We start from the raw sequence: 26,511 nt of genomic DNA, 5'->3' as shown, positions 1-26,511 counted from the left end.
TGGTGGGGAAGGGCTTCACCTTTTGAAATTGCTCCGGGGCCTCCTACCATGTTCATGGACCTTGGAACACAGCTGCCCTGCGTAGGCGGCAGTACACCTGCCAGATAAGTGGGACAGGGAGGGGAGAGACTTGATCATAAAACTAGTGGCCCCTTCTCCTCCTACCACTGTCACTGGGGCAACTAAATAAGTCCGTTTATCCTTCAGGCACTTTTCTGTTTGTCAGCTAGCTTTCACCTTTTTTTTTTTTTTTTTTGGTTTCCAGAGACCAGGCGGAGCTGAGTACTGGGAGTATGTGGGCCGGTATTTGCGTGGGTGGCAAAACGAGAAGGGAGGGGAAGAGGGGGGAAGGAAAAGCGACAGAGGAAGCAAAAGAGGCTGTACGGGTCTACTTGATAAATGTAGTTTCCTGAGCACTCGTAAAACGTGTGGATACGTGTATGCAGGCATCAAGCCCCTACTTGAGATCATAACTAAGAGAGAGATCGGCGTGAGAGGGGATGAGTGCAGATAGATCCGGTGTCAGCTCTAGGTAAGTGTGAAGGCAGCTTTTTGGAAATGAGTGATGATGCTCTGAGATTAAAGAATCCAAGAAGGTTCTAAGAAGCACCAGTGGGGCAGTCTCAAGAGTTAGTACTGGATGTGCAAGCATGCAGTAGGCACCGTACGCTTTGTACACAGACCGTGACTTACATATTGCCAACAATGATAGGAGCAGGTGTGTTGTTAATTCGAAAAAGTGTCCTTTATAGAGAGGTGAGGGTATGAAGAACCATTAACTGGATTTATAACTTGGTTGACACAATGCACGCATGAGAGTAATTTGTCGCTCTAGATCAAATAATTCTACATCAAGCTCTTACCATAGGTGCAACAAGTCATGAGGTTCAGACCAACCAGAAGGCAGTTTTAACAATCGCTTCTATGACATCACAATATACTCAAGTTTCACTGAAGCTTCAACAGGGGATAAAATCTCCACTTTTGCTATAGTGTAAGATAATGTATAGTGTTCCACATGTGTTTTCATTCATGTGTACAGTGGATAGAATCGTTCACATAGGGGGCCCTTTTTCAAAGCCGTGGTAGGGCTACTGCAGCAACTTAACTTACCCCACAGCCATTTCTTTAAAAAAAAAAAAAAAACTCCTTTTACCTGCTACAGTAAAAAGGGGGCCTCAGTGCGCAGCAAACCGCACGCTGACGCCACTTCAGGGGTCCTTTTACCATAACTTGGTAAAAGGGTCCAATAGTTAATCTTAAAATTAAAGTCCTGAACTAAAAAGGGACTGAAGATTGACATATTTATTTCATAAACAAAGTATCTGCGAGTAAATACCAAGGTCGCAGAATATTATATAGGTGTACCCATCAATTCTAGGATATTTCCCCAGTGTATAGAGGTACCTATAGACTGCATGGCACTTAATGCACAGTAATTTATTTTCATGCGCTGAATTCTTTAGCTCACCTTAGTGAAAGGACCCACCCCTAGGTATGAAGGAATTTTGTAAACTATATTTTTGTAAACTATATTTTTGTAAGGTACCCTTGTAATCCCTTGTCACTGAAGGTTTCAGTTTAATTTAGCTGACCTTAGTGGATTTCCTATACCATCATTCCTTTTTAAAAGTAATTATACCAAATATATCTAGTAGGTCAGGGGTAGGGAGGAACCACTCAAACAAATATAGAAAGGAATAAAGTTTGGAAAAAAATAATCTTTGCTCTGATAGAGCAGTGGCAGTAAGAAACACTGAGGGACCAAGACCATTGTGAAGCTCGCTGACACTGCTGGACTTTGTCAAACAAGAAGGCTGATCTGCCAGGCAAGCCAAACCGGACCCAGTTCCAATTAATTCAAATCACATTGAATATAAACAGGATTTGCTGATTCAAATATACTCGTTCTTACAATTCAGACTTACGCCTGTGTTTTCCTAAGGGGTGCCTCGGGCGCAACCCTAGTAGCGCTTTAGAAATGTTAAGTAGTTTAATGTGCATAAATGGTTTACACGCATTAAACGCTAACACGCCCATAGAAATGTATAGGCGCTTTAGTGTTTAACACTCCTTAGTTTCACAAGCGCGTTAGAAACGCTAACGCAACTTAGTAAACATACCTCTTAATCTTGGCTAGATATGACTTTGGAAACAAGGAGTTAGCACACATTCAGTTTGCCTTGAAGATTTTAGCACACATAAAATTGATTTTGTACATGATCAATTAACATACATTATGTTGATTTGCATAAGTTACAAAGTTCTAATGTATGTTTAAAACTTTTTATTAAACTGAATGTGTGAAATGAACTGGAAGAAACAGCCAATCACTGAGAAAATTTCCCAAAAATTCTAAGTAGAGGAGTGTGGTAGCCGTGACGAAGAAGGGCAACCTTCGAAAGCTAATCAAGAAATGTATTAAGTTATGTCCAATAAAAAAGGTATCATCTTATTTTCTTTTCCATGTTTTATTTTGTTTGATTTCTATTGATAACCCAAAAATTCTAAGAAAGAACCAATTTGGGTTTTTGGCGGGGCTTTTTGTGTGCACACCCTTATTGGAAACAGTATCAGTTTTAGAAACAAATGATTATTTTTTGCAAACATGGTAACTATGGCAGTGGGAACTGGACTTCCAAGGCCACCATGTGTGTGCATGCACTCCCTAAGGAATCACTGCTGCAGCTCTATCTAGGGTGCTATGTCCTTGTGTTAACCTTGGAAGTCCAGCTCCAATTGTGACAACATTAATAAAACCAGTTGAAATCACCAAGATGAATATATATGTGTGTGTGTATATATATATATATATATACACACACGCACGCACGCACGCACACACGCAAAAAAAAAAGTTACCCCCTAGAGCTTTTTGCTATTTTCTCTGCAACTGCTTGGAATTTCAATGTGAAATTTTACAGCTTTATTTGTGTTACTATCTACATTAAACACAAGGAAGTTACAGACTTTTTAGCATGACCACCCAGCAATTGTCGCACGTTCAAAAATGTAATGAGAGTACAGTGAAGTAGAATTTTGCAAAACAATAATTTGAATGGAAATAATTTGTATTTGGTAATATGATCATTTACAGATCATTTCTTTTAAAAGCATTTTGGATCGAAACGGCAATCATGGGCAGGTGATCTGGGACAGCCTGCCACAGGGACAATTCGACACGGCTGTTAAGAACTTCCCTGTTTGCTTTTCCCGCGCAAATTTCATAGCTGCGCTAGTGAAAATTGCAGGGGTCCTTTTACTAAGCAGCGATTAAAAAGTGGCCTGCGGTAGTGTCGGTGCGCCGGGCCAGTTTTTACCACATCTACAAAAAATGGGTTTTTTTTAATGGGATGGGAAAACAGCCTTTGGTAAAAATGAAACCAGCATGTGCCCAGAAAATGGCCTGAGCCCTTAACACCACCCATTGATCTAGCAGTAAAGGCTCATGCGCTACACGCATGGTGACCGGTTGGCGAGCGGCAAGTGACGATTACCACCAGAACTGGTGTGCGTAGGAGGAAATAAATAATTCGTCAGGCATTATGGGCACATACCAAATCTGAAATTACTGCCAGGAGAGCTCACTGGCCTGGTGGTAGTCTCATTTTGATATGCCTTGTACGCATGTAGAGCCTACCACAGCTTACTTAAAGGGCCCCTCAGTTCTTTAAACTCAGTTGTACGTGAGACTCATTAGGTTTACAGAGGCTGCACAATTTTGACAGAACTGTGCGCATCAGATATACAGACTCCCAAAGCAGGCATCGTATTGCCAAACACGGCTCCGAGTCTTGTCTTATTTACATCGGCCTCATAATAAACGTTTACATTTTTTATTTTTGTGGTTCTTTCTTTCTTTTTTTTTTTTTAAACTATTGGAAGTCCATTGGTCCTTCCCTACTCTTTTTTATATTTGTGGTTCTTTCTTTTTTTTTTTCTTTTTTTTTACTATTGAAAGTCCATTGGTCCTTCCCTACTCTTTTTTATATTTGTGGTTCTTTCTTTTTTTTTTCTTTTTTTTTACTATTGAAAGACCATTGGTCCTTCCCTACTCTTTTTTATATTTGTGGTTCTTTCTTTTTTTTTTCTTTTTTTTTACTATTGAAAGTCCATTGGTCCTTCCCTACTCTTTTTTATATTTGTGGTTCTTTCTTTTTTTTTTCTTTTTTTTTACTATTGAAAGTCCATTGGTCCTTCCCTACTCTTTTTTATTTTTGTGGTTCTTTCTTTTTGTTTTCTTTTTTTTTTTACTATTGGAAGTCCATTGGTCCTTCCCTACTCTTTTTTATTTTTGTGGTTCTTTCTTTTTTTTTCTTTTTTTTTTTACTATTGGAAGTCCATTGGTCCTTCCCTACTCTTTTTGTGTGTTTTGAACTTTGGTTTCGTAGGGAATCCACTTCCTTTTTACCCTTTGCTCTTGAACTTCCCAAAGCAACTGAAGGCCTGTGTTAAAGCCGTGGATGGACACTTTTGAGCATTCACAGTGACTGCGAAATTCTGACATATTGTTAATTGTATCATTTGAATTACATTATTTGACCCTGGGCCCTGTTTACTAAGCCGTCCTATAGGCGCGCTAGCGTTTTTAGTGTGCTCTAAAAATGAGTATGCATTAAACAGGGTCCTGTGTTTTTGCGCGTACATTTTTTTTAAGGTTTCATATTAGTTTTCAATACAGTACAAAGAATTAGCAACAACTGTGCAATGTGAATCATGAACTGGTGGACCAAGCCAATAATAAAGACAGGAGAAGAGAGAGGAAGAAAGAAAGAAAAAAACTTACATGAATATATGGGTGTCTCTAGCGTTTAGTGTGTGCTACTCTACTTTAGTAAACAGGGTCCTGTGTTTTTGCTCGAACATTTTTAACACGCAAAAATCGCTAGGTATTAATGCTAAACTGTCAGTAACATCAATAAAGGTTAAGATAATTAAAAGTTGTTTAATAGTAATATGTAAGTATGATGCATTTATTTATTTATTTGTTGCATTTGTATCCCACATTTTCGCACCTCTTTGCAGGCTCAAAGTGGCTTACAATACATCATGAATAATGAGAGTACATGAGAAAGTATACAATTAGTAATAACAGAAGGATTTTGGGTAACATGATAATGAAAAAACATGATCGTATTTTAGCAAGCAATCATAGTAAGAAATGTTTAAGAATTATATAGTAAATGTGTATTTAGTAATAGCGAAAAATATGGTAATGGTTTGGCAAGCAGATATTGTAAGGGCAGTTCTGGATATGTGTACAGGAATTCATATTTGTTGATCCTTGTTGTATGCCTTGTTGAAGAGATGGGTCTTCAGATGACTAAATAAGTATATAAAATTTCTTGTTGAGATAACGTTACTGCGGGTAGAGAGGATGGGAATTACAGACTTTAAAACGAAGACTGGAGTGCGTTTCCAACTCACTTGGACTCCTTTTTGGAATACTCTGACTCCAACTGCCAGGCGTAGACTGTTAAACTTCTAGATATTGCCCTGTACCCTGCGTTATTATGTTCATTTGATGCCATAGCAAGGGAAACAAAAAATGGGGGGGGGGGGGGGGGGGGGTGGGAGGGGAAGGGAAGGGAATGGGAGGGAAGGTTATGTCCTATTTGTTGGGGTAGAAGTACTACCGTGTTTCCCCGAAAATAAGACACTGTCTTATATTAATTTTTGCCCCCAAAAATGCGCCAGGTCTTATTTTCAGGGGCTGTCTTATTTTTCGGGGAAACATCGGGGTTGGCCCGCCCGCCCTCCGTCGCTCCCGGAACTAACCTTAAACGCCCCCTTTCACCTTCACAGCAAGCAGCAGCAGGGCAGGCCACTCCTTCCTTCCGTGTCCTGCCCTCGCCTGACGTAACATCCGCAAGGGCGGGGCACGGAAGGAAGGAGAGGTGCGCCCTGCTGCTGCTTGCTGTGAAGGTGAAAGGAGGCATTTAATGCTAGTTCCGGGAGCGACGGAGGGTGGATGGAGGGGGGGGGCCCGGCGACCTCGGGTGGGGGGGGGGGCGGCCCGGGGGCGGCCTTGTCCGGCTCTCGGCGGCCCTGCTTTCAAACAAAAATTTGCTAGGTCTTACTTTCGGGGGAGGCCTTATATCTACCAATTCAGGAACACCTCTACTAGGTCTTATTTTTGGGGGATGTCTTACTTTCGGGGAAACAGGGCATGTGTTAGTTTAGCCACATGGGGGGGGGGGTAAATATCAGACGTTCATACATGATGATGTTAAATTTTCTTCTTAAGTTTTGAATAAAAATGATTGAAACATAAAATTTCTTGTTGAAATTCAAAGTGGTTGCTGAAAAAAACTGTAGGGGGTTACTTTTTTTTGCCTCACCCTGTATATATATATTTCCCAAGTCTGAAGCAGTACTGGGTTCGTATTTCCTAAAGTTCTCAGTGCCAAGAGAGGGATGATGGTTGCTCTCTTTTAAAGTTGCTCTCTTGTATTGCGATAATGAAACGCTTTGTCCCTAACATGCTGACTTCACACTTTGCATCTCTGTGTTGCTTTTTACACTTTCATGATGTCATTGCACGCAGTGGTCTGCGCCTTATTGCAGGGACCAGAGGGCATCGAGTTTTATCGTTTTTATGCAGATGGGTCTTCGGAGCAGCAAGCGCCCACAAATCCAGAGAAAATTTTAGGGTCCTTCTTTAACTGCCACACTGTTTCTAAGACATTATTTTTATCAGCAAAATATTTGTTTCTGCTTGTTTTTGTTAGCGAATGACATGAAAAAAACAATTTCTGACATTTCCTGTGTCATTTCAAACAAATGCACATCCTTAGTATTTAGCTGGCAGTGGTCAGCTGTGGGCTTGATTAGACATGGATATTTATTTGGATTTTGCTCACACCTTTTTCAGTAGTAGCTCAAGGTGAGTTACATTCAGGAACACTGGATATTTCCTGGTCCCTGGAGAGCTCACAATCTAAGTTTGGACCTGAGGCAATGGAGGGTTTAGGGGCCCTTTTGCCAAGCTGCAGGGAAAAGGGCCCTGTGCTGGCAGCAGGGGCCGTTTTTCCCACACGCTAGGGCCCTTTTTACTGCAGCAGGTTAAAAAAGCCCCAAACACACATGGCCATGCAGCAGGGGCGTAGCCAGACTTCGGCGGGAGGGGGGTCCAGAGCCAGAGGTGAGGGGGCACATTTTAGCCCCCCCCCCGCCGACCCCCCCACCGCCACCACCACTAACTTTGACCTCCCCCTGTCGACGACCCTCTTGACCCCCCTCCCGCTGTCAACCCTCCCCTGCCGTCGCCTCCCAGCTTCACACTAATTTTTCCTTTCCCCTTCTTACCCCCATTCTGCCCTGGCATTAATTGGATAGTGCTGCAGCAGTCAAACAGTAGCACTATCCGGTTATCTGCCACTGAAAATGCTGTGTGGATCCAGTCAGCACTAGTTAACCAGACAGGGGCCTTTCCCATCTAGTTAACTAGTGCAGAATGTCAAACCCCAAGAAATTTGAGTAGAGATGATCCCCCTCGATATTCAAAGCTATTTAACCTGTCAGAAATGGCTGCTGACCAGTTAAATAGTATTTTGGCACCTAATCACGAATATTCAGCGTGAGATAACCGGTTATCTCCACTGAAATTTTCCAGTCAGTGCCAAAAAGTTAACCAGTTGTATCGTGCAATAACCAGCAATAGGGCCACATAAACAGTAGTCCTACCTTTGCCCGTTATTAATTTAATCGGCCAGTGCTGAATATTCACTTAGCCAATTAAGTTAGCGCCAACCAAAAAAAAAACTACAGACGTTCAGTGCCGGTCACCAGAAACGGCCCGGCATTGAATATCCGGGGTCAGCACTAACCACAGCACTTATGCGGGCTGCCTCCTGCTGGCTGAATATCAACCTTGATATATTTGTCACAAAGGTATCATCTCTACCTGTCAACTTTAGGTATTATTAGGAAAGGAATAGAAAACAAAGGATGTTATAATGCCTTTGTATCGCTCCATGGTGCGACCGCACCTCGAATATTGTGTTCAATTCTGGTCGCCGCATCTCAAAAAAGATATAGTGGAATTAAAAAAGGTGCAGAGAAGGACGACGAAAATGATAAAGGGGATGGGACGACTTCCCTATGAGGAAAGGCTAAAGTGGCTAGGGCTCTTCAGCTTGGAGAAAAGGCGGCTGAGGGGAGATATGATAGAGGTCTATAAAATAATGAGTGGAGTTCAACGGGTAGATGTGAAGCGCCTGTTCACGCTTTCCAAAAATACTAGGACTAGGGGGCATGCGATGAAGCTACAATGTAGTAAATTTAAAACGAATCGGAGAAAATGTTTCTTCACTCAACATGTAATTAAACTCTGGAATTCATTGCCAGAGAATGTGTTAAAGGCGGTTAGTTTAGCGGAGTTTTAAAAATGTTTGGACGGCTTCCTAAAGGAAAAGTCCATAGACCGTTATTAAATGGACGGGGAAAATCCACTATTTCTGGGATAAGCAGTATAGAATGTTTTGTACTTTTTTGGGATCTTGCCGGGTATTTCTGATCTGGATTGGCCACTGTTGGAAACAGGATGCTGGGCTTGACGGACCTTTGGTCTTTCCCGGTATGGCAATACTTATGTACTGAGTTGTCTATCAAGTAGTTTTTAGTTTTGATGGACTAGCATAGTTTTTCTCTCGTGCTACATTCATAATTTGAAATGCTTATAAAATAATACAATTCAATAAATGGCACTGAAAACAACTGAGCACTATCTGCCAGTTTCTATATAGCGCGCCTAGAGATCCGTGCCGAAATCCAAGTGGATTCTATAACAATGTGCATAACTTAACAAGCTAATGGGCACCGATAACAGTACTTAAGCACTAATGAGCACTAATTGGCACTGATTAGAATTTAAATGCACAACTCGCTAAGCGTATTCTGTAACAAAGTGTGCCAAAGTTCTAATGTACGCAGGCAAAAAGGGCATGGTTACGGGCGGGGAAATGGACAGAATATGACCCAGTGCATATAAATCTACGTGCAGGGATTTAGCCATGTTTTTGTTGGTGTAAATGGATGCACGTAGTTTTAAGTGCTGAGATATCAACTAAATGTATTCTATATACCACGTCTAAATCTAGCACAGATTATAGAATATGCATCAGTGCCCATTTTTTAGGCACCATATATAGAATCTCCCCTATGTGCTAATCTGTAATGGGAGCACATCCTAAATAAAATAGTATTTTATATAGATTTTGCTCACACCTTTTTCAGTAGTAGCTCAAGGTGAGTTTCATTCAGGTACTCTAGATATTTCTCTGTCCCAGGAGGGCTCACAATCTAAGTTTGTACCTGAGGCAGAGGAGGGTTAAATGACTTGCCCAAGATCACAAGGAGCAGCAGTGAGATTTGAACCGGCCACCTCTGGATTGCAAGACCAGTGCTCTGGCCACTCCTCCACTGCAATGTGTAATTAAACTCTGGAATTCATTGCCAGAGAATGTGGTAAAGGCGGTTAGCTTAGCAGAGTTTAAAAAAGGTTTGGACAGCTTCCTAAAGGAAAAGTCCATAGACCGTTATTAAATGGACTTGGGGAAAATCCACTATTTCTGGGATAAGCAGTATAAAATGTTTTGTACATTTTTGGGATCTTGCCGGGTATCTGTGTGTGACCTGGATTGACCACTGTTGGAAACAGGATGCTGGGCTCGATGGACCTTTGGTCTTTCCCAGTATGGCAATACTTACGTACTTATGTACTTAATTGGATGTCAGCACCCGATTATTGATGTTTTTGTGCTCATTAGTCAATTTATTTGCACGCGCACCTCTAATGACCGCACAAAGTCGGGTACCAAAACTTGTGCGATATAGAGAATCTGGGGGAAAACCCTGATACCAGTAATAAATTAGCAAACATTATATAGTGCTGTGGAGCCCTTGGAAGAAATCAAGAGAGAGGATATGGTGCAAGAAAGAGAGCCATGAGACTGAAATAGACACAACGGGTGACAGAGGCAGGAAGGATTACAGATCAGTAAGCCTGACTTCAGTGCTGGGCTAAATAGTGGAAACTTTTATAAAGAATAAAATTATAGAGCACATAGACAAGTATGGTGTAATGGGACAGAGTCAGCATGGATTCAACCAAGGGAGGTCTTGCCTCTCCAATTTGCTTCATTTCTTTGAAGACATGAGTAAACATGTAGATAAAGGTGAGCCAGTTGATGTAGTGCAGTGGCGTAGCCAAGGGTGGGCTTGGGTGGGCCCAGGACCATCCACTTTGGGTTCAGGCCCACCCAATAGCAGCACATCTCTAATGTGGCTGGCAGGGATTCCCAAGCCCCACCAGCCGAAAACTCCCAACTGTCCCTCCTGCATACCTTTTAAATAGCAGATCTTTGCCTACAGCAAGCAGCGACTGATACATACTGTTCGCACCAGCCCTGCAGCCTTCCCTCTGATGTATTCTCGCCTTTGCGGAAACAGGAAGTTACATCAGAGGAAAGGCCGTGGGGCCAACATGAGCAGTGTGTATTAGTTGCTGCTCGCTGCCGGTGCAGATCTGCTATTTAAAAGGTATTCAGGGAAGGGTGTATGTTTGAGAGACCATATGGATGCAGGCAAGAGAGGGAGAGACAAAATCACTTGTGGGACAAGGCGGAGTACTTCTGCCCACCCATCTTGGGCCCAGGCCCACCCAAATTTGGGTGTCTGGCTACGCCCCTGATGTAGTGTATTTGGATTTTCAGAAAGCTTTTGACAAAGTTCCTCATGAGAAACTCCTGAGAAAATTAAAAAGTCATGGGATAGGAGGCAACGTCCTTCTGTGGATTAAGAATTAGTTATTGGACAGAAAACAGAGGGTAGGGTTAATGGCCATTTTTCTCAAGAGAGAAGGGTGAATAGTAGAGTTCCGGAAGGATCTCTACTGGACCAGTACTATTTAACATATTTATAAATGATCTGGAAAACAGAACGGCGAGTGAGGTGATTAAATTTGCAGACGACAGAAAACTATTCAAAGCTGTGAAAACACGTGTGGATTGTGGAAAAACTGCAGAAGACCTTAGGAAATTGGAAAACTAGGCATCCAAATGGCAGATGAAATTTATTATAGACAAATACAAAGTAATGCACATTGAGAAGAATAATCCGAATCATAGTTATCTGATGCTAGGATGTACTTTAAGAGTAAGCACTCAAGAAAAAGACCTAAATGTCATTGTAGACAATATGCTGACATCTGCCCAGTGTGCAGCAGCAGCTGCCAAAAAAACAAATAGGGTGCTAGGAATTATTAGGAGAGGAATGCTAAATAAGACTAAAAATATTATAATGCTTCTGTATCTATCCATGACGCGACCTCACCTTGAGTATTGTGTTCAATTCTTGTCACCGTATCTCAAAAAAGATATAGCGGAATTAGAAAAGGCTCAAAGAAGACCGACCAAAATGATAGAGGGGATGGAACTGCTCCCATATGAGGAAAGGCTAAAGAGACAGCTGAGGGTGGACATGATTGAGGTCTACAAAAATCCTGAGTGGTGTGGAGCGGGTGAAGGTGAATCAATTTTTCACTCATTCAAAAAGTACAAAGACCAGGGACACTCAATGAAATTACATGGAAATACTTTTAAAACAAATAGGAGGAAATATTTTTTCATTCAAAGAATAGTTAAGCTCTGGAACTCGTTGCTGGAGAATGTGGTAATGGCGGATAGCGTATCTGGGTTTAAAAAGGGATACGTTTCTGGAGGAAAAGTCCATAGTCTGTTAGTGGGATGTACATGGGGGAAGCCACTGCTTGCCCTGGGATTAGTAGCATGGAATGTTGCTACTAATTGGGTTTCTGCCAGGTACTTGTGACCTGGATTGGCTACTGCTGCAAGCGGGATATTGGGCTAGATGGATCATTAGTCTGAGCCAGTATGGCTATTCTTATTTTCTTAAGGATGCAGAGACTTTGGCTGTAAAAATTTCTTTCAGAAAAATCTTGAGTAGAGAGGTGTGGTAGCCATGTTAGTCCACTTTTAAAGGTAATCAATAGAAATAAAAGCCAGGATTCCACCCCTGTGGGGCAGCACTTTACAAAACCAGAACTCTGTACCAGTGATTTCATAGTAAGAATCCTGAAAGGTAACTTTAAAACAATACAGGAACGTAAGACCTTTGAAGTCAGACTGATTGAATATTTTGACACCCAACAGACAGGACTTAACAAAGATCTGGGTTTTCTAGCCCATTATAAACCATAAAGTTGTATTGCTCTGTTTGTCACCCTCCTCTCACCTATCCACCCCCATCCTGTTAGACTATGACTGAAATGCTTTGATGATTCACTTATATATACTGTCATCTACCAACATTTGCTTATTTCCGATCTGACGAAGAAGGGCAACCTTCGAAAGCTAATCAAGAAATGTATTAAGTTATGTCCAATAAAAAAGGCATCATCTTATTTTCTTTTCCATGTTTTATTTTATTTCTATTGATTACCTTTCAGAAAAATAAATTCCACAAATGTTCAAATCACTTAGCTCTCAGAAACCAAGCAGGGTTAATCCTGGCCAGTAACCAGACGAAGATTCATCAGGGCAAATGAGGCAATGGCAGAAGTCTACAATATCTTGCCAAGGAAAGGTTTCAGGCACTGTGGTGAGGCCGTAATCAACCAAGCGATGGGTCAGAATAGACAGTTTGCAGCAGGTACCCCATAACTCATGTACTACAGACATAAGCAGTGGGCTGCCGTGGTCATTCAATTTTTTGTTCTACACAGCATCAGCAACTATGGTCCATGGGGAATGGAAGGGGGAAGGGACTAAGGTTGCTTGGTTTGTTCCCCTCCTCCCTGCCTAGTTGTTCTGCTGCTGCCGCTTCTGTTTCTTTCTAAAGCAGTAAAGGATGCTCTGAGTGACAGGTACTGTAGAGGTTCTCTTCCCCTGTGCCCTGACTCCCTTAGGTCTGGCTGACCTTAGGGTATCTTCTGGACCCTATACAGCAGGGGTGGTTTTATTTCAGCCTTCCTTGGAAGGCTACCACGTGTGCTGGGTGAGTAATCCTACTCATTTTACTGGGAGAGTGAAGAGATGCATAATTCTGTCTGTCAACTTAATTGCTTTGCAGAGAAAGATGGGAGGGGGGGGGGGGGGGGAGAAGAGAAAAAAAGAGAAGAGAGAAAGCATTCTGGAGCTCATTGTTTCTTTGTTTTGTGCTAGGAATTTGTCACTGTGTTGTCGCTTTGCAATTGTTGCTACAGGAAGGAGAAAAAAATTGCTAATAAAATCAGTAGCTAATGATTTACACAACCAGGGATCGGCCAGAAAATATATAGGAACCTGGAGTGCAGTTCGCTGTTTTCAAGATTCAAAGTTTTAAATTTCTCTTATAATAATAATAATTTTAAAAAATAGAAAGATAGGGCCTGATATTTAGCTAGCCAGCTAGGGTATAAAGTGAAGCTCTGGCATTAAAGCTTAATTTTATTTATATAGTCCACATGTGTTGAACTAGTGCTGCTGAATATAAATTTGAGCAGTGACCATACCCACTGCCCTGTCCATTTAAAGTTATGCTTTTTAAAATTATGCCTGAGCAATAACTAGCTTAAAAAAGGGGCCCTAAGCCGCATAAGCGTCTACGCGTGCCCAACGTGCGCCAAAATGGAGTTACCACCCGGTTACCGTGTGAGACTTTACCGCTAGGTCAGCAGCCAGACTAATATTTGGGAAAGCGAAATACGAAAGCGCCAAACCCCTAAGAGAAAAACTACACTGGCTCCCACTGAAAGAACGGATTGCGTTCAAAGTCTGTACCCTGGTCCACAAAATCGTTCACGGGGAAGCCCTGACCTATATGTCAGACCTTATAGACTTGCCTACTAGGAACGTAAAAGATCAGCATGCACATTCCTCAATCTCTACTACCCTAACTGCAAAGGGCTAAAATATAAATCCACATACGCGACCAGTTTCTCATACATTTGCACCCAGCTATGGAACGCACTACCGAAGGCCATAAAAACAACGCAAGACCTAACTATCTTCCGAAGGCTACTGAAAACAGATCTGTTCAAGAAGGCATGCCACAAACATCCATCTTAAATACTAAATAATAAGACTATACACGACCTAGACACAACCGAAATCTTATCACTTGACTGATTAACCTCTCTGCTATTAGTGAACAAGCACTACCACTTCAGTCCTTATGTCGAATATGGTCTCTCCATAGTTGATGACCTAATGTATGTTATAATCCAATTATTACTCAGGAACCTTCATGCAATGCCATAATGTATTCTTCTTTACCATGTATTTATACACATAGTGTATCTATCTATCTATCTATCTATCTATCTATCTATCTATCTATCTATCTATCTATCTATCTATATATATATATATATATATATATATATATATATACCATGATCTGTTCCATGTTTGTTATGTTCCATGTATGTTACCATGTATGTATGCACCTTAACGCAATACCATTTGTAATTCTGTTACCCGGAAATGGCAACCGCCATTACGGCAAATGTAAGCCACATTGAGCCTGCAAATTGGTGTGAAAATGTGGGATACAAATGCTACAAATAATAATAATAATAATGGCTGGTGGTAAGGTCGCAGACCCAAAATGGACGCACGGCAATTTTGCCACACGTCCATTTTCGGCACAAATTTTCAAAAAGGCCTTTTTTACAGGCGTACTGAAAAATGGATCGGCGTGCACCCAAAACCCGTGCCTACACTGCCGCAAGCCATTTTTCAGCGCACCTCAGTAAAAGGATCCCTTTTAGTTGTTCAGCAGCTGAACGTTGCCACATTTGTTTTTTTTGGGGGGGGAGATGGGGGGGGGGGGGAGATTCTATAACTCTTCCATAATGGAATGGTGCTGTGATTGAGAACCAGGAGTGAATGTTGCCTTTGGTTGAATGTTTATTAGGTTGCTGTCCTATCTGAAAATGGAATTCTTTCCCAATATTTATGTATTGATTTTTATCTACACCACTTTGTCAGATCTTGAATGGTGGTATAGGAAATTTAATAAACCATAAGCCAGGGTTCATAAAATATTATGAACACTTACATCAGCCATAGAGCTGGCATAAATGTGTGCATGTAAATGCTGAAGATAAATTTGTAACTTACAGTTACATGTGTAGGTCTATTTCTTTTTTGTTACATGTGTACCCTGTGCTTTCCCACTCATAGCAGGTTCAATGTGGCTTACATATTATATACAGGTACTTATTTGTACCTGGGGCAATGGAGGGTTAAGTGATTTGGCCAGAGTCACAAGGAGCTGCAGTGGGAATTGAACCCAGTTCCCCAGGACCAAATTCCACCACACTAACCACTAGGCCATTCCTCCACTCCACTATTGGTGAAATAAGTGTTAAGATATGCAAATATTTACAGAATAGAGCGTAGGCAGGTTTGTTTGGCATTTATATCCATATGTGCACAAATTTGGATGCATATATCGTTCATCCAATCATTTACACATGTAATCGATGTATGAATGGTACCGCCTATTTTTTTTTTTTTGTTACATTTGTACCCCGCACTTTCCCACTCATGGCAGGCTCAATGCGGCTTACATGGGGCAATGGAGGGTTAAGTGACTTGCCCAGAGTCACACGGAGCTGCCTGTGCCTGAAGTGGGAATTGAACTCAGTTCCTCAGGACCAAAGTCCACCACCCTAACCACTAGGCCACTCCTCCACTGTTGCTACTATTGGAGATTCCACTAGCAACATTCCATGTAGAAGTCGGCCCTTGCAGATCACCAATGTGGCCGCGCAGGCTTCTGCGAGTCTGACATCCTGCACGTACGTGCAGGACGTCAGACTCACAGAAACAGAAGCCTGCGCCCTTCTACATGGAATGTTGCTAGTGGAATAGCAACATTCCATGTAGAATCTCCAATAGTATCTATTTTATTTTTGTTACATTTGTACCCTGCGCTTTCCCACTCATGGCAGGCTCAATGCGGCTTACATGGGGCGATGGAGGGTTAAGTGACTTGCCCAGAGTCACAAGGAGCTGCCTGTGCCTGAAGTGGGAATCGAACTCAGTTCCTCAGTTCCCCAGGACCAAAGTCCACCACCCTAACCACTAGGCCACTCCTCCACTCCACTTTATAGACTTATCCCCTAAAGGGGCCATTCTATAAGTGGGTACCTCCTTTTAGTCGCCCTGATGCCATGTGGCGAGAGCTTATTCCATAACAGGATCTGCGTGCTTGGATTCCATTACAGAATACTAACATAATCCAGGATCAATGTGCCTAAGGTGCTCATTTCAGAAGATCTGTTTGTGTTTTGGATGTCTGAAAACTGACATTTAGACATCCTTATTGCATGGACATCCAAATATCGATTTTATAAAGCCAGGATATAGACATCTAACACGGCAATGCGACCGTATGGCAATGGGGAGTGGTGCGGGCCAAAGGATGGCCGTCCAGCTCTGATTGCAGAAGGGGAAGGGACGCTCAAATTCAAAAAGATGGATGTCCATATTTAGACCTGGTATTTGGAACGTCCAGGTTACAGAAAGGGGCTGTGATTGAGCAGCTCTCCACTGAAAGGAGATAAAGGAAGTCACAGTAGGTACTTTTCTGTCCTTGGAGTGCTCACAATTTAAAAAGGAAAGAAACAAAAATTACAAAAAGCAGGAGCGGAGCGAACTGGCAACCTCTGGCTCTCCACTGGCTGCTTTAACCATTAGGCTATTCCTTCACATGGACATCTGTGTGGCTATTTTCCCTTGTCCATGTCCCTTGTTGTACTATTCTCTGTTCATATTTTGGACGTTTCAGTTTGCAAAATGGATGTTCATGCTGGACATATGCAGGCTGCATTTTGTTGTAAAATAAATGTGAGGTGCACGTCCATTTCAGACAGATTGACTGGGACGTCCACATTCTGAGTTAGATGTCCTTTCTAACATGCACCTCCATATGTATCTGTGTTTTAAAAAGGCTTGGACAAGTTCCTGGAGAAAAAGTCCATAATGGGAAGGGGAAATGGAACTTGATATACTGCCTTTCTGTGGTATTTTGCAACTACATTCAAAGTGGCTTACATATATACAGGTACTTATTTTGTACCTGGGGCAATGGAGGGTTAAGTGACTTGCCCACAGTCACAGGGAGCTGCAGTGGGAATTGAACCCAGATTCCCAGGATCAAAGTCTGCTGCGCTAACCACTAGGCTACTCCTCCACTATCTATTACTGAGATGGAAATGGGAGAAGCCACTACTTACTCTAGGATTGGTAGCATGGAATGTTGCTACTGTTTGGGGTTCTGCGTGGAATATTACTACTATTTCATCTACCATTTGGTTGCATAGTCTTCCAATTTCCTAAGGTCTCCCTGCAATTTTTCACAATCCACATGCATTTTGACAACGTTGAATAGTTTTGTGTCATCTGCAAATTTAATCACCTCACTTGTCGTTCCGAATTCCAGATCACTTATAAATATCCTAAATAGCACCAGTCCCAGTAAAGATCCCTCTGGCACTCCATTATTCACCCTCCTCCATTGAGAAAAACGGCCATTTAACCCTACCCTCTGTTTTCTGTCCAATAACCACAGAAGGACTTTGCCTCCTATTCCATGACTCTTTAATTTTCTCAGAAGTCTCTCATGAGGAACCCTGTCAAAAGCTTTCTGAAAATCTAGATACACTACAACAACCAGCTCACCTCTATTGACATGTTTATACATGCCTTCAAAGAAATTGGTGAGGCATGACCTCCCTTGTCTGAATCCATGCTGACTCTGTCCCATTAAACCATGTTTGCCTACGTGCTCTGTAATTTTATTCTTTATAACAGTTTCCACTATTTTCCCCAGCAGTGAAGTCAGGCTTACCAGTCTGTAATTTCCCGGATCACCCTGGAACCCTTTTAAAAAATCGGCATCACATTGACCACCTTCCAGTCTTCGGGTACTATGGACAATTTTAATGACAGGTTACAGATCACTAGCAGCAGATCAGCAATTTCATGTTTGAGTTCTTTCAATACCCTGGGGTGTATGCCATCCTGTCCAGGTGATTTATCACTCTTTAATTTGTCAATTTGGCTCAGTACATCTTCCAAGTTCACTGAGATTTCTTTCAGATATAAAAATATCAATTATAAATCTATACTAAATAGGGATTTCTCTCATTTAGGCATCAACTAGTAGAATTCCATTCCTAGTGAATAAAACGTATTACTAATTACTTGACTTTCCGTAAATTCATAAAGGCCTTCTTCTTCGGCAAGTTCCTACGTTGATTGCAATTGACAACACTCACTATGACTGTTGGAGAGATTTAAATGTTTCTGTGTTCTATATATTGTATCTAATATTATACTTTACACAGATTTGTTTCTTATTTACTCTCTAAGCCACATTGAACTGGAATAATGATATTTGGATAATGTGGGATATAAGTATCAATAAATAAATAAGATAATACTCTAAATTAAAAAGCAAGATTAAATTTCTTTCTAGAAAATTAATTTTCAGTAGATTTAGGGGTCATTTTACTAAGCTGTGGTAATCACTAATGTGTGCTTACCGCAGGTTAAAAGTGCCTACTGCGGGGTCCAGGGGTCCCATGGTAGTTTGGGCTTTGGTGCATGCTTCCCATATGCTAAAAAACTGAAAATAATTTTGTGTATTTGGGGGCGGAGAGATGTGCCCAGAGCTAATTGGCTACTGCAGCTGCAACACTGCACACTAACCAATCAGCGTGTGCCCCTACCACACCTAGTAAATGACCATGTGCTAATTGGGTAATTAGTGCATAGCCATTTCACAGCCATGCTAAAAGTGGCCTCAGCGCGTGGGAAATTCACGCGCTAGTAATAGCGAAGGTAACTTTTTAGCGCAGCTTAGTTAAAGGGCCCTTTAAATTGCTTTATTATAGAATTCCAAAGTTTTGGATACACAAATGAAAGGGATTTTTTTCATTGGATGAATCCTTTCACTTCCTTTAAGGATACAGTAAATTGAATTGATAAATAAAATGAATAAGCTACAAACAGGACCTGAGAGGAGAGGAATCTGATAGACCCACAGGCTTTTTGTACCTGGATATTCAGTTCCAGGCTGTACCTGGTTATTTGGTGGCCACCGGGTACCGGTGATATTCAGCCAAGTACCACCCAGATAGCTACCTAACTTTATCTGGACAGTTTCCCAGTTAGTGGATTGAATATTGCCACTCCTGACTCTGCCCAGATTCCACTCTCTCAGGCTGCCCCATTATTGCCCAGAGAGAGCCAAGGCAGTCTGCCCATGTTTTCAGCACCACAGGTAAGTGCCACTGAAAATCCTTGTATGACCCATATCCAGGAAGGAGCCACTCCTACCCAGATAAGTTATGTTGAATATAACCCCCCCTATATTAATAAAATGTTAATTAGGTCCCATTGGGACCTTACATTAGAGATGTGTCCCAACGTTTAACACATTATTTTCTGATGCAAGCATCAAGAAAAAAATGTAGGTCCCCAATACAGTAACCAAATAGTATGGAAATAAGTTGCATGCAAAAATGTGCTCTAATATAGGAGAACACAACAGAAGCATGTGTGCACAGGTATGCGCTGGCAACAGCTCTGTTTTGCTTATAAAATAAATGTATCAGCACTTGGAACGGAATGTACATATGCAAACGTGGTGAAGGCGGTTAGCTTAGCAGAGTTTGAAAAGGGGTTAGACGGTTTTCTAAAGGACAAGTCCATAAACCACTACTAAATGGACTTGGGAAAAATCCACAATTCCAGGAATAACATGTATAGAATGTTTGTACGTTTGGGAAGCTTGCCAGGTGCTCTTGGCCTGGATTGGCTGCTGTCGTGGACAGGATGCTGGGCTCAATGGACCCTTGGTCATTTCCCAGTGTGGCATTACTTATGTACTTATAAAAGCACAAAAATGTTGTCAGTATCAGGAAAATTGTAACTTTGCACAGTTTTTAAACCTGCATATATGTTATGCACGTTTCTTGGAATGCTACTTTGTGGAGGGGTGGGGCCTAGTGGTTAGATCACTGACTTTAACATCCTGCAGTGTGCTGCTCAAATCCTACTGCTGTTCCTTGTGATTTGGGGCAAGTCACTTAACTCCCTATGCCTCAGGTACAAAATTAGACTAGGGACAGGAAATACCTAATGCAGTGGTTTTCAACGCAGTCCTCAGGGACCACCTGGCCACTTCAGTTTTCTGGATATCCGCAAAGCACTTCCTTCACTGCATGCAAATATCTCTCCTGCATGTTCGTTATGGATATCCTGAAAAGCAAACTAGCCAGGTGGTCCTTGGGTGTGTGGAAAACCACTGACCTGGTGTACCTAAATATAACTCACCTTGAGCTACTATTGAAACAGGTGTGAGCAAAATCTAAATAAATATTAATATTATTCTATACAAAATATTATTGTATCATCAAACATATAAATGGCAAGTGACCGACTCACCTGCAAATGCGCAGTAGAGACTTCCCTCTCTGTCCCGCCCTTGCGTCAAGACGTGATGACGTCAGAGGGCGGAACAGAGAGGGAAACGGAGTCGGACTGTCTGCTGCTGGAGCTGGAAACGAACATCGCGCGCACCAACCTCCCCCCTCCCCCCATCCCCGCCACCGCTCCCGCCCCCCTCCGTATCGGGCCCCCTGCACTGACCTGACAGCGCCTCTCACCTCCGTGTGGAAGCGCTGTAGGCAGCAGCAGAGCGATCTGCCTGCAGCGCTTTCACACGGAGGTGAGCGGCACTGTCAGGTCAGTGCAGGGGGCCAGGCACGGAGGGGGGAGGGAGCGGCGGCAGGAGGGTAGCTGGAAATCTCGCCCATTTTAACGGGCTTAACGGCTAGTTGTGTTATAATACCAGTAGCTGTACATCATTGTACTATTCTGTCTAGCACATCTTCCCCTCAGCTTCTCAGCCCATGCAAATTTTTTGACCCACCCTTTTCAACAAAACCAGAAGAAAGTTGTGGGTCCTTCATGCTCAAGATGAAAAGAGGAAACAGGGCATAAAATCTTCATTAATGCTGACCACAAATGCCTGCGCTAACCTTTTACTCCTTTTCAGACCTGTCGTTAAAGTCCCAGCATTAAAAAAAATGAAGCCAGTGCTCACTTCTTTGCATCTGAATTCATACCTAGATATCTTAATTACCGGGAAATTAAATGAGCTGTGCGCTAATGTCAGCGCAGGTCACTGCACACGGTTAGCTTTGCGTAAAACTCATTTGAACATGGGCCCCTATGGTTGCACCCAAAATTATATGCAGAACAGTATGCAAGGCCTACCACCCTTTAATGCTCATTTTCAAAGCACATAAGACTTGCAAAGTTACATGGAGGGGTATTTTCAATATGATGTCTAAATCGGACTTTGACTCTGAATAGGAAATATGGCCGTTTTTGAAACAGCAAAACGTCTCTCTTTTTTTTTTCTTTTGGAAAATGGCCACATGCAAGATGTTTTCATGCTCTTTGCATTTACCTTTTGGGGCCAAGAGAAAAACACACAAAATCAAGCTGTTGGGATGTGGGAGGAGCCAGCATTCTTAGTAGACTAGCTACACAGACTTCCCAGGAGAGCAATGGGTCACCCTAAGGGGCACTGCAGTAGACTTCATATAAAAGCTCCCATGTACACATCTCACCGTTATACTGTATGCTGAGCCCTCCAAAACCCACCAGCAACCTACTGTACCTAACTGTACACCAACAATAGCCCTTACGGGTGAAGGGGTCATCTATATGTGGGTACAGTAGGTTCTGGGGGAGTGTGGGAGGGCTCACACTTTCCACCACAAGCGTAAGAGGTAGAGTGGGATATGGGCCTTGGTCCCCCTCTTTACTGTGCACTGCACAGAGCACTAGACTGCTCCAGGGTAGGGTTACCATATATCCGGGCAACCGGGCGGGTTTTGCCAATCTGCCCGTTTGTCTGTATTTCTGGACAAACGGGCAGGCTGGTGGGCGCCGAGATCACAAACAGGAAGGATGCATGCAGGGCAGTGCTCCGGGCAGGAAAGAGGGGGCTCTTTCCTGCCCCGAAGAGGTCACTAGACCACCAGGGCAGTAGTAAGGTAAGGGGAGGGGAAGTAACGGGGTGTGTGACTGGGGGGAGGGGAAATGTGACAGGGGTCGGAACAAGGGCGTGAAAGGGGGCGGGGAGGATGTGAAATGGGGCGGGGTGGGGTGTGAAAGGGACGGGGCGGGTGTGAAAGGGGGCGGGGCATGTGTCCTCCTTTTGGGGGGACAAAATATGGTAACCCTACTCCAGGGACCTGTTTGCTGCTCTAATAAACCTGGTAATAATATCTGAAGTTGTCATAGAGGCTGGTAAGTAATATTTTAAATCACATCTTTGGGGGTGGGGGGTGGGAGGGGGTCAGAGACCACTGGGGGAGTAAGGGGGTCATCCCTGATTCCCTCCAGTTTTCACCTGGTCATTTCGGGCACCTTTTTTGTGTCTTATTCTTTTTAAAAATAGGTCTTGATCAAAACGTTGAAGTTTCAGCCCTAGGCGTTTTGGTTTTGTTCCATTATGGTTGTAAAATATCCAAGTGTTAGGCACACCCTAAACCCACCTTCGACAAGCATCTGACACTCCCCCTTCTGCATAAATAAACATCTGCAAAATAAGTTTTGAAAATACTGATTTGGCTGTTTTGAGAAGAAATTTGTCCAAATGCTGCTTTATGACACTTTTTGAATGTTTTTTTCTCTTTTGAAAACGAGCCCCATAGTAGCCTATCACGTAACTTTTGTAAGCCTATGTGCTTTGAAAATGAGCCTCCACATTGCATTGACCCCAATGAGTTCATGGCAGAGACAAATCCTGAACTAGTGTCTCAAGACTTGTCCTCTTTTTTTTTTTTCTAAAGGCTGTAGAAAAAGGAAAGTCGCAAAGAAAGAAATTGAAAAAAAAAATGCAATGACAAAAAGAGGAAGAGAAATGGGGGTGGGGGAGGGAGCAAAGGTTGGAAAGGCAAGAAGATGTCAGGATATATGTAGCAATATCTGTAGACTGGGTACATTTCTCCAGCGTCTCATTCTACTCTACCTTCACTCTGAACTCTGGTCACTGCTAGTACAACCTGTGCACTGGCTCCTGGGCAGGAGGCAGGGTGGGTAGTATACAGGGGTGTGCTGGTAAATTTTTAACAACAGGCGCTTTCTCTGGACCTAGCCAGCTCTGCAGTTGGAAGGGCCAGGGGTGGCCGGGGGGGGGGGGGGTGGACAGCAAAACTTGCCTCTCTCTCTTCCCTCCCTTCGTGTGGGCACGCTAGGTATACCTTTGCTGGCAGCCAATAAATGGACTGCCACCACTCCCAACATCTTGCTCTGAGCAGCATGCTGGAACTTCTCTCACATGCTCAAGAAGTCCCAGCCTGCTGCTCAGAGCTAGAAACAAAGAGCGGGGAGCAGCAGCAGTCTATTTACTTGGCTGGCAGGGCTCAGCATCCTCACCAGTAAAGTAAAAGAGAATTCAGCAGGGGGCCCAAGCCCACATTTTGGGAGCCAGTTGTTAAAGTAGCCATGGAGGGCCCTACTTTAACAACCGGCTCCCAAAATTCTTAAAAACTTAACAACCGGCTCTTGCGAGCCTGTGAGAGCCTGCTCCAGCACACCACTGGTAGTATACCAACAGGCTGCTTTGATTATGGGTCAGAGGATGAGGATCACCTCTCGGGTCAGAACACTCTAGCTTTGCTCATCTCTGAAAATACCATGCCGCCAGGCACGGAGGGAGGGGAAGGCAGGAAGGGTCTGTGACCAGCCTGTAGGCTAGCAATCTTCTCACGACTTGGGCTGTTGCTTAACAGGTTGGTTAAGACTTCTTTCCTCTCCCAAACGGCTAGAAAACTTTCTGCTTTTTTTTTTTTTTGGGGGGGGGGGGGGGGGGGTTATATTGCTAGGAGGGGAGGATGTGAAATTGCATTTGGAAACTGTGTTCTAACTTGTCTGTACCTGACCTGCTTTAGAATCGCTGTGCTGTGTAATGGGCTTGAGGTCTGATTGCAGGGGAGCCTGGTCTGTGCACTGAGGCAGCCACTCATTTTTCTGGTAAGAGCTCATTATTGTTGTGTTGCATGTAAGATGCCCTTCCCTCTGCCCTCTGACATTTTCTGCATCCCTTCCTTCTCATGCTTTCTGACCCCGCCCTTCATCTCTCTCTGGCTTTCTTAGCATCATGTAGCATAAGAATTCGGAGAGCAGGTGATACACATTATATTTTATTTATTTTATTTGTTTATTAGGCTTTATTTACCGCCTTTTTGAAGGAATTCACTCAAGGTGGTGTACAGTAAGAATAGATCAAACATGAGCAATAGGCAATTACAGCAGTAAAAATAATCAAATAACAATACAAAGTATGGCATGGAGGGGCATAATTGAACAAAACGTCTATCTCCATGGGCGTTTATCTCCGAGAACGGGTCCGTGAAGGGGCGGACCGAACCGTATTTTCGAAAAAAATAGACGTCCATGTTTTATTCGACAATTTGTGAGCTGGGCGTTTTTGTTTTTCAGTGATAATGGAAAATGAAAGCGTCCAGCTCAAAAACGAATAAATCCAAGGCATTTGTTCGTGGGAGGGGCCAGGAGTCGTAGTGCACTGGTCCCCCTCACATGCCAGGACACCAACCGGGCACCCTAGGGGGCACTTTTACAAAAACAAAAAAAAGGTAAAAGAGCTCCCAGGTGCATAGCACCCTTCCCTTGGGTGTTGAGCCCCCCAAATCCCCCTCAAAACCCACCGCCCACAAGTCTACACCATTACTATAGCCCTAAGGGGTGAAGGGGGGCACCTACATGTGGGTACAGTGGGTTTGGGGGGCGGTTTGGAGGGCTCCCATTTACCAGCACAAGTGTAACAGGTGGGGGGGGGATGGGCCTGGGTCCAACTTGCCTGAAGTCCACTGCACCCCCTAATAACTGCTCCAGTGACCTGCATACTGCTGCCAGGGAGGTGGGTATGACATTTGAGGGTGAAAATAAAAAGTTGTGAAACGGCATATTTTGTGGTGGGAGGGGGTTTGTGACCACTGGGGGAGTCAGGGGAGGTCATCCCCGATTCCCTCCAGTGGTCATCTGGTCATTTAGGGCACTTTTTGGGGCCTTATTCGTGGAAAAACAGGGTCCAGGAAAAGTGCCCTAAATTCTCGCTAAAAACGCATATTTTTCTTCCATTATCGGCGAAAGGCGCCCATCTCTAATCGCCCGATAACCACGCCCCAGTTCCGCCTTCACCACGCCTTTGACACGCCCCCATCAACTTTGTCCGCATCCGCGACGGAGTGCAGTTGAAAACGTCCAAATTCGGCTTTCGATTATACCGCTTTATTCGTTTTTGTGAGATAAACGTCTATCTCCCGATTTGGGTCGCAACATAGGCGTTTTTCTTTTTCAATTATAAGCTGGATAGTATACTACTTACAATGTCAACACAATACGTAATAGAACATTTTAATTGACAGTGGAAGGTATACAAAAATGGAACATATAGATACGTAAGAGAGTAAGAGGAGTTAGAAAATAAGGTGATTAATTTAAAGAAAGGTGCTCATGAGATCAGAGAGATAGTTAAATATTATCTCAGCTAGGGTAGAAGTGGATAAACATGTCTTGCTGCAGTATGTGCAGCCCATGTCACTCCTTGTGTGTGTGAGTGAGTGAGACTAACAGGTTAGTTACTTCTTCCATTAAAGACCTGGTTGAAGAGCCAAGCGTTCACCTGCTTCCTGAAGTAGAGATAGTGTTGTGTTAAGCGGAGCCTTTCAGGCAGTGCATTCCAGAGTGTGGGGGTTACTCCGGAGATGCAAGCAAGAATTAGGAGAGCAAGTGATACAGATCTGTTGCTACTGCATCTGGAACTTCTTCAGTAATTCCTTTGCTCTCTGGTGTACCCCAAGGATCAGTTCTCTTTCTGCTTTTGTTCAACATTTTCTTCAGTTCTCTTGCAACCCTACTACAAGACCACAATATGCATTTTTTCATTTACACTGATAACATTCTATTGATTTATCCTGTATTTCTGTTCAATCTGAATTTAGCCCCTCTTCAAATCGTATTAGCAGCTCTAGCTAATTGGCTATTCCTCATAGACTTGTTTTGAACCCCAGTAAAACTGTTGCATGTTGGGTTACTCGACTGCTATCCAAGCCCACTGGCACCTCGTACACTCTTTGACCTTCCTGTCACCCCTGTTGACTCCTTTAAATACCTTGGGATTATTATTGACTCAAAACTCACATTTGACCAGCAGATTTCTAAAGTTGTGAAAAGCGAATTTCTCTGGCTCTGGAGACTGCACTCAATTAGACATTTTCTGGACTTTTCTTCATTGCATACCTCAATTCACATATTCATCATATCTCAATTACTGTAACGTAGTTTATGCAGGGTTTCCTCAGTCCCAAATCCACCGACTTCGGACACTACAAAATTCTGCTGTCCGCTTGCTATTCTGGGCTATGTCATGCAAGGTTCCGCGTTAGGAGTC

General features: G+C 43.0%; 1 protein-coding gene across 2 annotated transcripts in view; it reads left to right on the top strand.

The window, feature by feature from the left end:
• The first annotated feature begins 401 nt into the window (after window positions 1-401).
• Window positions 402-26,511, top strand: part of PTPN7 (protein tyrosine phosphatase non-receptor type 7) — a 63,511-nt gene continuing 37,401 nt past the window's right edge. For both annotated transcript variants that reach the window (XM_030221875.1, XM_030221874.1), the window contains exons 1-2: window positions 402-532; window positions 23,990-24,071. The gene's annotated coding sequence lies outside the window, so the exon portion shown is untranslated. The remainder of the gene's footprint in view (window positions 533-23,989; window positions 24,072-26,511) is intronic.

This window comes from Microcaecilia unicolor, chromosome 12 (assembly GCF_901765095.1).
Source record: "Microcaecilia unicolor chromosome 12, aMicUni1.1, whole genome shotgun sequence".
Lineage (NCBI taxonomy): Eukaryota > Metazoa > Chordata > Amphibia > Gymnophiona > Siphonopidae > Microcaecilia > Microcaecilia unicolor.
The sequence above is the reverse complement of the archived record's forward strand: the minus strand, read 5'-3'. Positions and strand labels throughout refer to the sequence as shown.